The 11,499-nt window shown below is 38.2% G+C and overlaps 1 pseudogene; it reads right to left on the bottom strand.

The window, feature by feature from the left end:
* Positions 1-9,923: 9,923 nt before the first annotated feature.
* Positions 9,924-11,137, bottom strand: LOC102001192 (annotated as a pseudogene).
* Positions 11,138-11,499: the final 362 nt, after the last annotated feature.

Raw genomic sequence — 11,499 nt, 5'->3', positions numbered from 1 at the left:
GACTTCCAGATCTTTAATGGAAAGTATGTGCCTCTTTCACATTTGACTCTTGAATTTATGAATGCAAAACTATGATACACTGGAATACTAAAAGTAGAATTTGATGTTGAAATGAAAACCAAATAAACACTAAAAAGAAGAAATCTGTAGGCTTTCTTAGACATTCATAGACCTTAGAGTTCATTGTTTATAATTACTGTTTAGGCTAAGCATGGCTGCTTAGCAAATATCTCCAGGGGCAGGGTAGGTAACTCAATAGGTAAAGTGTTAGCCTTATAGGCACGAAGATCTGTTTTCAATCCCTAGTACCCAATGCTAAGTGCAAGGAATGTTGGCATTGTGTATAATCTCAGTACTAGTAAGGTAAAGATAAAATTCCTGGGGTTCATTCGGCAGCCTATCTACTCTAATTGGTGAGCTCCAGACCAGTGAAAGATACTGTCTTGTCAAAGGAGGTAGATGACTTTATTGAAGATACACCTGAGGCAGTCCTCCGGACTCCCATGCACACATGTCCGCCCATACAATGCTCTCTGCTCTCTCTCTCTCTCTCTCTCTCTCTCTCTCTCTCTCTCTCTCTCTCTCTCTCTCTCTCTGTGTGTGTGTGTGTGTGTGTGTGTGTGTGTGTGTGTGTGTATTTCATTTCAAAACTTAATGGTTTACAATGATACATGTTTAATTATTTCACAATTTCCTTGGGTCATGATCCAAGGCACAACCCAGCTGTTTGCATTTTAGTTCAAGGTCTCTCTCCTGGATAAAAGCAGGGTGCTAATCAGGAGGGCAGGTATTTCCGGACTCAATCAGAGGAGGACTTTCAGACTCGTTCATGTGGTCACTGTCAGAGGCTGGGTCCTTGATGACCACTACACTGAGACATCAGCTCCTTGTCTCGTGTTCTCCCCAGAAGACAGCTTCTGCGATGGTAGCAGCTGAATATCATCAGAGAGGAGAGTGGAAGTGGATTTCCCAAGACAGAGTACTAATTTTCTGACCTAACCATGAGGCTAAAACCTAGTCATTCTTGCCATTGTCTCTGTTCCTTGTAAACCAGTTGCTCAGTTCATCTGACCCCGGATCATGGTGAACAGCCATGGGAAGTCATCTCAAAGCCTATCTGCAATTGGTAGTCTTGAGGGAGTTTTGTTTTCTGATGAGACAGGTAATACACATTCACAACTAACAATTTTTATACTAATTGATAGAAAGGGAGAAAACAAATCTGTATCTGTACCATCTAAGGAAAACACCGTTAATACTAAGGAGTATTACTCTAATTTTTAAAACCACGGTTTTATACTTGAAATATTAGTATGCATATCTTGTTTTCTGTTATTTCTGAGCTTCCAGGAGTTCTGCATGCACAGCTGCAACAGACTCTTCATCTTCTGTTCATTTTCTACTTGTCAAATACTTTTATTTTTCCCTTTTTATATTCTCAGTAACTGTATTTTCAAAGACTAGAGTCAATAAAGAGTTTTCAAATAAATAAGGATAACTCGGGTGTCTAAAAGAAAAGAAGAAAAAGAAGGAACAGGCAAGTCCACACATTTTTTTTTTTTTTTTACAGAATATGTTTTCCATGTGTGTCCTGTCTCAATATTTGTTTAGGGGTTCTATTTGATGCTATTTACTAGGATCTCTGAGGGAAATGGGATTGTGCCTCTTTCAAATGCTCTTCAGAGGTAAAAGAGACATCGCAGTCCGATCACACTCCAAAGGGGAATGCAACATCCCTGATGCAGATATTTTGACTGGTAACAATGTTGACCTTTATTTAGGGTTTTACATTGTAGAGACTATCTACATAATTCGAGAAATGTAGAAAGCTTACAGATATATTGGCCCCAAGTCATCCACTTATTAAATAATAGACTATGCAAATTATATAATTGACCATATTGTGCAAATTAAACACAAATATGCCCACAAAAGCCACTGGCACCTTTAACTGAATTTCCACACCCAGAAATTCATGTCTATCACGTTCTGTTTATTTTTAAAACGCCATCACACTAATCTACAGGCTCACATACAGTTTTGAAATGATTTAAATGGAGTTTACCTGGAAGCTAACGAGCATACCAAACTTCATCTTCAAGGCAAAATCTCAGGTTTCTATAATTTAATTCATATGTTTAGGTTGTTGATTTGTTTTGAAATTTGAGGGAGCATTTTTTGAAATTGCTTGTTTTTGTTTTGACAAGGTGTCACTCTGTGTATGGAATGCAGATGAACCATAAACATTTGGTATTCTCCCTGCCTCAGCCTTCTGAGTGCTAGGATTACCTTTATCGGTCATTGCACCAGGATTACTTTTGGAATTTTAAAGTACTTTCATTGTTACCTGAAAAAAAATTTCTTAAGATTGATAAATTCACTAAGGATGAACATACTATACATAATAAGAACAGTTATTTAGGTAGGAAGGTTATGAGTTCAAATCCAGACTCTGCTGCAAAGCCAGAGTCTACCACCAAATATTCTACATTACAAAGTGGATATATTATTTATTTACCAATAAAGTCTATAATATATAAAAATAAGAATACCTGTCATGAATAAAATGTCTACTTTACCAATCAGCTATATTATTATAATAAAGTATATATTATAATATTGCTAAGGAAAATAAACTAACTTTTGCCCCCTTAATCTAAGAAATGAGCAAGAACAAAGGTTTCTGAAAGGGCACTCAGTGCATCCTGTGTGTGGTGTATTGTTTGATTCATTTTTAAAGCACAGTTATTTTTAAAAGCAGTGTTAGCTTGTAGACGGCCAATAGTTCTCCCACCACTTCCCCTCCAGAAAGGCTTTGTTTGGTCCAGGTCTGTATCTGAGACAGTTTCTAAACACTTTACATTCTGAAATCATTTTAGAATCACATGATGGGACACAGTATAAGAAAGTGTGGATATCTGCCGTTCCCCAGTACTTTCATGTCGATGCAAAACAGGTTACATGGTGGAATGCTCCTTTCTCATATGTATAGAGCTCCACTAGCATGGTAGCTCCACTGCAACCAGAGAGGAAGCTATCTCAAGTTGCAGCAAGACGGCTTCTTTATGGTCTAGAATCTATATCACTTCCTTAAGGGTCACTTAGATTACTAGTCACCACTAGCCCGTTAGATTACTAGATCCTGGTTGTAGGAGCTTGATATGGCCTGGTCAAACAGATAACGCATATCACCAGATTATACACTTCCAATTTTCATCTCTCTAGAAGGAAGAACAGGTTTTTCATCTTTCCCATTGGAAAGACAACCCTGCGTGCTTAACATTCTTGGTTTCTCTGGAGATCTGAGGATGCAACGACCTTCATGTTATGCTCCGAACAATAACATTCCTTTTGCTTAATCCTTCTGGGTAGATATTTTTAACTAGGGCTCTGAACTGGATGCAGAAATAACCATGGAGAAGAATCTTATCTATGCAGCACATATTGGTTTCCTTTGTTCTATGTGTGGACTGATTGGTAAAAGGAAAAGAAAACTTAAGCATGGTTAATATCGTTTGGGGGTGAAGCAAAAATAAATATTACAGAAAAGGAATTTATGGCAGGATGGATTAAGTTCTGATGTTCTGATTGCACATCCTAGTCCTAGAAGTCAAAATCTACATGAGTACCAACATCCAAACAGCTTCATTGATAAACCAGTAGACTAGAAGGTGTAGGCAAGAATGAAATTGAAGTACTAAAGCTAGATTTACTTTAAAGAACTTGGTAGTTCATGAGAATATATATATATATATATATATATATACATAAATTGATAATATATATATATTGAGAATACTATTAGACTATCTTTAAAACATGAGTCTCTATGAAAATGTAATCTTGACCAGAAGTCAAAGGAAAAACAAAATTAATTCCATTTATCCCAATCCTGTTGTCTCCACTGTGCACATGTTTGGTGTGGTATCAGACATATTTCCTCAATTCTTTTTGAAATTTGCTATGGTCACTAAACACCTAGTCTCTGCTTTCGCAATTATGAACCGGTTCGTCTGGTTTGCATTCTCATAGCTACCAGGCTTATGGGGTGCACCATCCTTTATTTGCTACTTGTGTCTTCAAAAACTAACAGTAAACTCTGCAGTACAATAATTAAGACCTGTTTGATGAAGGTTAATATTCAGGAGGATGCCTATATGTTTGTCTTTGGATTCACTTTCTTATTTAGCTTCTCTAGGATCGTGAATTATAAGCTCACTGTCCTTTATTTATGGCTAGAAACCAAATATGAGTGAGTACATCCCATGTTCCTCTTTTTGGGTCTGGCTTACCTCACTCAGGATAGTGTTTTCTATTTCCATCCATTTGTACGCAAACTTCAAGAAGTCCTTGTTTTTTACTGCTGAGTAATACTCTAATATGTATATATTCCATACTTTCTTCATCCATTCTTCCATTGAAGGGCATCTAGGTTGTTTCCAGGTTCTGGCTATTACAAACAATGCTGCTATGAACATAGTTGAGCATATACTTTTGTTGTATGATAGGGCCTCTCTTGGGTATATTCCCAAGAGTGGTATTGCTGGGTCCAGGGGTAGGTTGATCTCAAATTTCCTGAGGAACCACCACACTGCTTTCCAGAGTGGTTGCACAAGTTTGCATTCCCACCAGCAATGGATGAGGGTACCCCTTTCTCCACACCCTCTCCAGCAAAGGCTATCATTGGTGTTTTTCATTTTAGCCATTCTGACCGGTGTAAGATGGCTTCATCAGGGGATGAAAGGAGACAGAGACAGAGACCCAAATTGGAGCACCGGACAGAAATCTCAAGGTCCAAATCAGGAGCAGAAGGAGGGGGAGCACGAGCAAGGAACTCAGGACCGCGAGGGGTACACCCACACACTGAGACAATGGGGATGTTCTATCGTGAACTCACCAAGGCCAGCTGGCCTGGGTCTGAAAAAGCATGGGATAAAACCGGACTTGCTGAACATAGCGGACAATGAGGACTACTGAGAACTCAAGAACAATGGCAATGGGTTTTTGATCCTACTGCATGTACTGGCTTTGGGGGAGCCTAGGCAGTTTGGATGCTCACCTTACTAGACCTGGATGGAGGTGGGCGGTCCTTGGACTTCCCACAGGTCAGGGAACCCTGATTGCTCTTCAAGCTGATGAGGTAGTCGGGGGAGGGGGAGGGAAATGGGAGGCGGTGGCGGGGAGGAGGCAGAAATCCTTAATAAATAAATAATTTTTTTTTAAAAAAGACCTATTTGATCATAAAAACTGCAAGGCTTATTTTACCTTCAAATTATTTTTCCTATGTCTTTGTTCTCAATTAATCATTTGTTTACTTATTCATTTATTTGACCCAAAGTCTTGCTACATAGTTTAGGTACTCACTGTGTATTTCAAGCTAGCAAGTGTCTAAAAGCATCCACATTCTAATACATCCATGCTCGGTAGACATCCACTTTTGTGATTTCATTTGTTTGCTTTTGTTTGTATTACTGGGGATTGAACCCAGGGTATCAAGCTTACTAGGCTATACCACCAGCACTGTTTTGTAATTCTAAGTAAGAATTCACCTACAAAAAAAATAAAGCCTTGGCATCTCTACTGTTTAAAGAACAATACTTAGAGATTAATACAATATGGAATTCGAAACAGGCACTTGCATTACACAAATCAGGACTTATGTCTTGAATATTCACCTTTAATAGTAATAAAGATGTAAATTATGGAGACATAAGGTACTATGCCATAGTTTTCAGAGTGCCTTTGCTTTGTCTCGTATGTATTTATTTCTTTGCATAAACAAGTGTGTTTTTAATGTTGGAATGTATTCTGGGGAAAAAGCCCTTCATGCTTGGCTGAACTGTAACTTAACAACCTGTTTCAAAGCCCTTGAAAGATTTAAAACCATTTAGTCTGTAATGCTATCACAAGGAAGTGATAATGGATACATTACACATTTATGTGCAACATGTCACTACATTTCCATATGAGAAAAGCAAATAAAACTTAAGTGGCTGAAGATGGCAGGTTGATTTATTTAATGGTGACTTATCTGTGCACTAAAATTCTATGCAATAATTAAAGATTATGACCCAAAGCAAGCTTAATTATTATGAAAATATTTAGAATATATTTTAAATAAAGATATTTATGTTATTGTTTCAGTTTGCAATGCTTGGTGTACATCTGTTTGAGCTATTGTTTCATACTGCTCATCATGAGTGTGAACAAAACCCTGGGAAGACGGCACAATGAAATATTAGCAGCTTTGCTATCATAGGTCTTTTTGAACTCGTTGCCCCTGTCATTTTTAAGACATACGTACTTATTGTGTATTGCTATCAGAATCAAGCACTGAAATGGGACAAAGTAATGAGATATTTAAGAAGAAGCCAGAGGAAGGTGTATCATTGCTGTGGGTAAATCTGACAAGAACGATAGCCCTAGGACGAGAATTCCATGACTCATGCGGCACGTTGTGAGTCCTTATAAAAAGAGCAACTTAATTTAGCCTAAGAAAAATAACATTGTTGATTCCAGCATGGTAATGACTCATCTTCATTGTGTATTCATTAATTTAACTTACATTCAAGACCTGGGAAGCAGTAAATCTCCGTGGCGTCAGACTTTTTTTATCCCACTGGGGAAGAAGTTCTAGCTCCCCTTGTGTTCAATGTGCAGATCTCTTGATAGTCTCTCAGATTCGTGTTATCTGGTCAACTATGAAGCGCCTCGGCGGATAGGAACCCCAAATCTCTCAACTTGAATTTTCTGGTGATTCTGGAATTGGAATGCATTTGATCTCTCTATCCCAAAAGACATCATAGCATCCAAGAGTCTAAATGCCAGACAAGAGGACTTTCAACTCATCTGTATCCCTGAAACTGGTTACTATCTAATTTCTTATTAGATGCCCTGCAAATTCCATCTGAATGACACCATTTTTACCAAATAACTTTCTTGTCTAATTTACCGAGAGCTGTGGTATTCTTTTCGCTGGCTTCTTCTCAATACGTCTTTTTACTTTTCTTCTTTTTCAATAGCAATCATGATAACAATGTTCAGGAGCAACACGCATCTCAAAAATGACAAGAGAGCACAGTAAATTCAAACAGATACCAGAGACACCCTAACTCCTCATATTTCAAAGCTCCATCTTTCTACTATGAAAATTGTGGAAATTTCCATACATCCCACACATCTCAAATTGTTCTTGGCCGAAACATTGCTGTGTACAGTCTGCAAGCCATGCCTTGGTCCATGCTTGTCTTTCTGTCACTCCCATGCTTTGACTTTATATCTGCTAAGATCTATGCCATTGTGACTGCTCAAGGAACAGTGGTGCCATTGTATTATTGCTTTTTTTCTATTATTACTTTCCATTGCAACCTGTGTTCCTTCTGTGGAATATATAGTTTTTACTTTTATTCTCTATAGTATGAAAGGCCCTTGTACCCAGCAGACATTTAGAAAACATTGAATATATTATTATTACCTGGTAGAATAATTGTATGAATGTTAAGGAGTTTAACAATATTGCAAATTCTCGAAAAAGTCAGTCTAAATTGAGCAATGTTTGAATTGTAGAATGTTTGGTTATAGTATATCGTGTCCATGTGTGAAAAATGTCATAACAACGTCATTATTTTCTTCAATAAATGTATTTTAGTAAAGTAAAATTAATATTAAAAAGACTAGCAATACAGTTACTATATTTGTTTTTAATCTAACATACACATACTACACTTTTTTAAACAATTAATGCATTTATTTGGCATACTAAATGACATTTTAGTAAGTGTCTTTCCTGAAAAAATAATCTTTGAAATATTTAAAAGTGATTTTTGCTTTATTTGGATTTCATCTATATGAAACTAAAATTACAGGAATATAGGTTGTGATGTAGCCATATAGCCAAAATTACTTTCTTCTGGTATCTATAAACTATCTTCACTTAGTCATATATATAATGACTACCTCCATAAGTATTTTTACGTATCACACCAACCATAAATCTCCTCAAATTGAGATTTATTCACTAAGCATATATTCAATGGCAACCTAGTACTTGTGAGATACAATCCTAGATATTAACAGCAATGTTTGATAACTTAAAAAACTTGTGTTTGTGTGTGTGTCCATGCACCACACCTATCTGCAAGGAGGCTTTCTAGATGGACTCAGACATCCTAAGAAGCAAATAAAACATATAGTACATATGCATACAAATATATCATAAACAAATGTATAGAAAATGAGATGCTGACAAGCATGATGAAGAAAAATAAAATAAAGAAGAGATATCAGTTTGAAGATAAAAATAAATGCATGCTTTAATTTTGAACGAAAAACATTTATTTTTATTTTATGAGTGGTTTTATCACGTAGTTTGCCTGCATGTATGTTTGTGTACCACATGTGCATGGCACCTAGGAAGGCCAGAAAAGGATCACAGAACCCATGGAACCAGAATTACAGTCAATTGTGAGCCACCATGTGGGTGCTATGAACTAAAGCTTGGTTCACATCAAGAGCAACGTGTATTCTGGACCACTAAGCCATCTGTGTAGCACCTAAACCCAAACACTCTTCGTGTGCATGTGTATCTCACTTTATAGTGCCTATTTTCCTTCCCGTTTCTTGCACCCTTACAGTATCTGTGCCTGTATTACATTGTGAGACAGTATGATGAGGTCTATGTGGAACTAAACTCACAGGAACATAGATTGTCATGCAGTCATACAGCCAGAGAGTTCATTTGAAGCGTTGGGAGAAATAGCAAGGCCTGAAGCACACACATTCAGAGATGAGAATTAATGAAGTTCACAAAAGCTAAAGCCATGCAGCAAGTGCTTTGGTCAGTTTTCTCATGATGAGACAATGGGGAACAGTTTAGGAGTACATGTCTGAGTGGAGCTTTTATGATAATATGTTGGGTTTAAAAATCAGTGAGGTACTGGAAAAGCCTGGGATAAAACTGGACTCTCTGAACATAGCGGACAATGGGGACTACTGAGAACTCAAGAACAATGGCAATGGGTTTCTGATCCTACTGCACGCACTGGCTTTGTGGGAGCCTAGGCAGTTTGGATGCTCAACTTACTAGACCTGGATGGAGGTGGGGGTTCCTTGGACTTCCCACAGGAGAGGGAACCCTGATTGCTTTTCGGGCTGGGGGGGGACTTAACTGGGGGAGGGGGAGGGAAATGGGAGGCGGTGGTGGGGAAGAGACAGAAATCTTTAATAAATAAATAAATTTAAAAAAAATCATTGAGGTAGGTTATTTTGCAGAGACTAATTTTTTCCACCACAATTGTATGGAGATTATTCCTCGTTCGTGTGTGTATGTATGTGTGTGTCTGTATGTGTACACATTGGTTTTAATGTAACAAAGCAACTTGTACACCTCAACATTTACAATGACCAGCTTTTTCTTTTCAGTGAAAACCAAAAAAACTAAAAATAAAGTTACAACAGAGAATGTGAACTTCAAATAAACCTGGCAGTGCTCAAGTCATCGTTAGGAGAGAATTTTATTTTAAAAGTGTCATCTCAAACTGCAAGGATGTCTGTTAAATATCACAATTGCACATGCCAAAGGAGAAGCAATGTTGTCACAATGCCCGCTTACCCTCCCAGACACCTCAAACCTACCCTTGCTGACCTTCTATACTCCCTGCCCTTATTCTTTGTATGAAACCGGGGAAAGTAGAGGGATGCATGTCGGTAAATGCTAACTGTCTGTATTCACGTAGAGACACAGTGTAATCTGTGAGCTCAATATACGGAGAAAGGAAAAAAGCTAGAATTTTATGTACTACTACAGGGACCTAGCACCTCCTAGCCTCCTGCAGAACCAAGAGGGGCGGAGGGTTACCGTTTTTCCCACAGACTACAGTGGTGACGGTGATAAATCCACAGTTTGAGACAAGAATGGATGTAAACTAATTTATAACAGAATAGTGGGGATTCTTTTCCTGATGTATTTTGCTCAAAGTATTTCCCCCCAAATAAGCTAAGAGCCGTAGTGTTGAGAAGAGAGACTTCAAAAACTGAGCAAAAGAGGGATTGGAGGGAGGAGGGAAATGACTGCAACTTGCTCCCAGAAACTGGAGAAAATTAAAAAAGAAAAAGAAAATTAAAAAAAAGAGGTTGGAATCCATCAGTCTTCTGTGATAATCATCTTCACCTTCATCGTCCTCTCCTTCTTCCCTTTCATCATCATCTTCATCTTCTTCACCTTCTTCATCATTATCTTCCAAGCCTTCATCACTTCCTCCCTCTTCGCCATCATCATTGTCATCATCTTCTGCCTCTCCTTCTTCATCATTCACATCAGGAACCATATAGTACCGCAGTAAGTTTGGCCAAATGTCGTCTTTGATGACCTCTCCTAGCTCATCTGCACCTGCGTCGGAAAGGTCAGGAAACCCGGTAAAGCAGCTCTTTGCTTCTTCCTGCCAGCTTTGTTCGGCATTTGACTCCAGCGTTTTGTCAAATCCTTTCCAGATTTCCATTTGATTTCAGTGAACTTTGAAGATGGATCACCACTCTTGTTCAGATGAAATTCTTTGGAGAGGACTTAATTTTCAAAGTAAGGATTTTCATCAAAATAAAAATCTATTCTGTAACCTGATTTAATGTCTTCAAATTCTGTCACTTCTGCTCTGGTCAAGTAACGCAGCAGAGCCTCTCTGCCTTCTTCCCCGAGCAGCGCAGACACTTGTGGGTGCCTGACACATGTTGTTATCCCCAAATTTGGGATTTTGGCCATCAATTCTGACCTCTTCTGAAAAAAAAATGGTTAGCAGAGTTTGTTATATCTTTGTTCTATTTTCAAATTTTCCTCACTAGCTTGTCCGTTAAGTCTCTGTTTCAATTTGTACTTTGTCAAAATGTCCAATAGCTTCCAGCTGTCTTTTTCTCCCTTCTGCAGACTGGGAGAGGCCGACTTGTCCTCCAGTTTCTGGGCAGCAGCCAATTTGTGGGTTTTGGACTGAGGCAGGAGTGCAGATTGCTGTTTCTGGGGCCATGGCACAAGAGAAGTGGCTGGAAGACAGGCTCCAGAGGCCAGATATACACAGTAGGAAGAAATTCGCAGGAACCATGCCTTGTTGTTTATATCCAGAATCTCTCTTGTAAATAGTGGGGCATACATAGTATATATGTGTAGGGACACTATGAAGTTCATGAAGAAATTAATACTTAAGATGTCATTTAATAAAATTGGGATTTCTTGAGAAATCTGTTCCATACTATAGATAAGGCACTTATGAAAAAAAATCAGAAAACAAAAAAGCAAGACGATAAGGAAAGATGTAGAAGAAAGGAGGAAGGAAGACAGGAGAGAGAAAGAGGGGAGGGAAAGGAGAAAGGGGGATAAGAGGGAGAAAAGGGGAAGGTAAGGAGGAAGGAAAAGGGGGAAGGGGGAAGGAAGTGGGAAGATAAAATCAGGAAAGGGGGTAAAGAAAAATGACACAAAAAGACAAGAAATTAGAACAGAGTTGTGTCAACATATAA

The sequence above is a fragment of the Microtus ochrogaster genome, chromosome 21, assembly GCF_000317375.1.
Source record: "Microtus ochrogaster isolate Prairie Vole_2 chromosome 21, MicOch1.0, whole genome shotgun sequence".
NCBI lineage: Eukaryota > Metazoa > Chordata > Mammalia > Rodentia > Cricetidae > Microtus > Microtus ochrogaster.
This window is presented reverse-complemented; position numbering and strand designations above follow the sequence as displayed.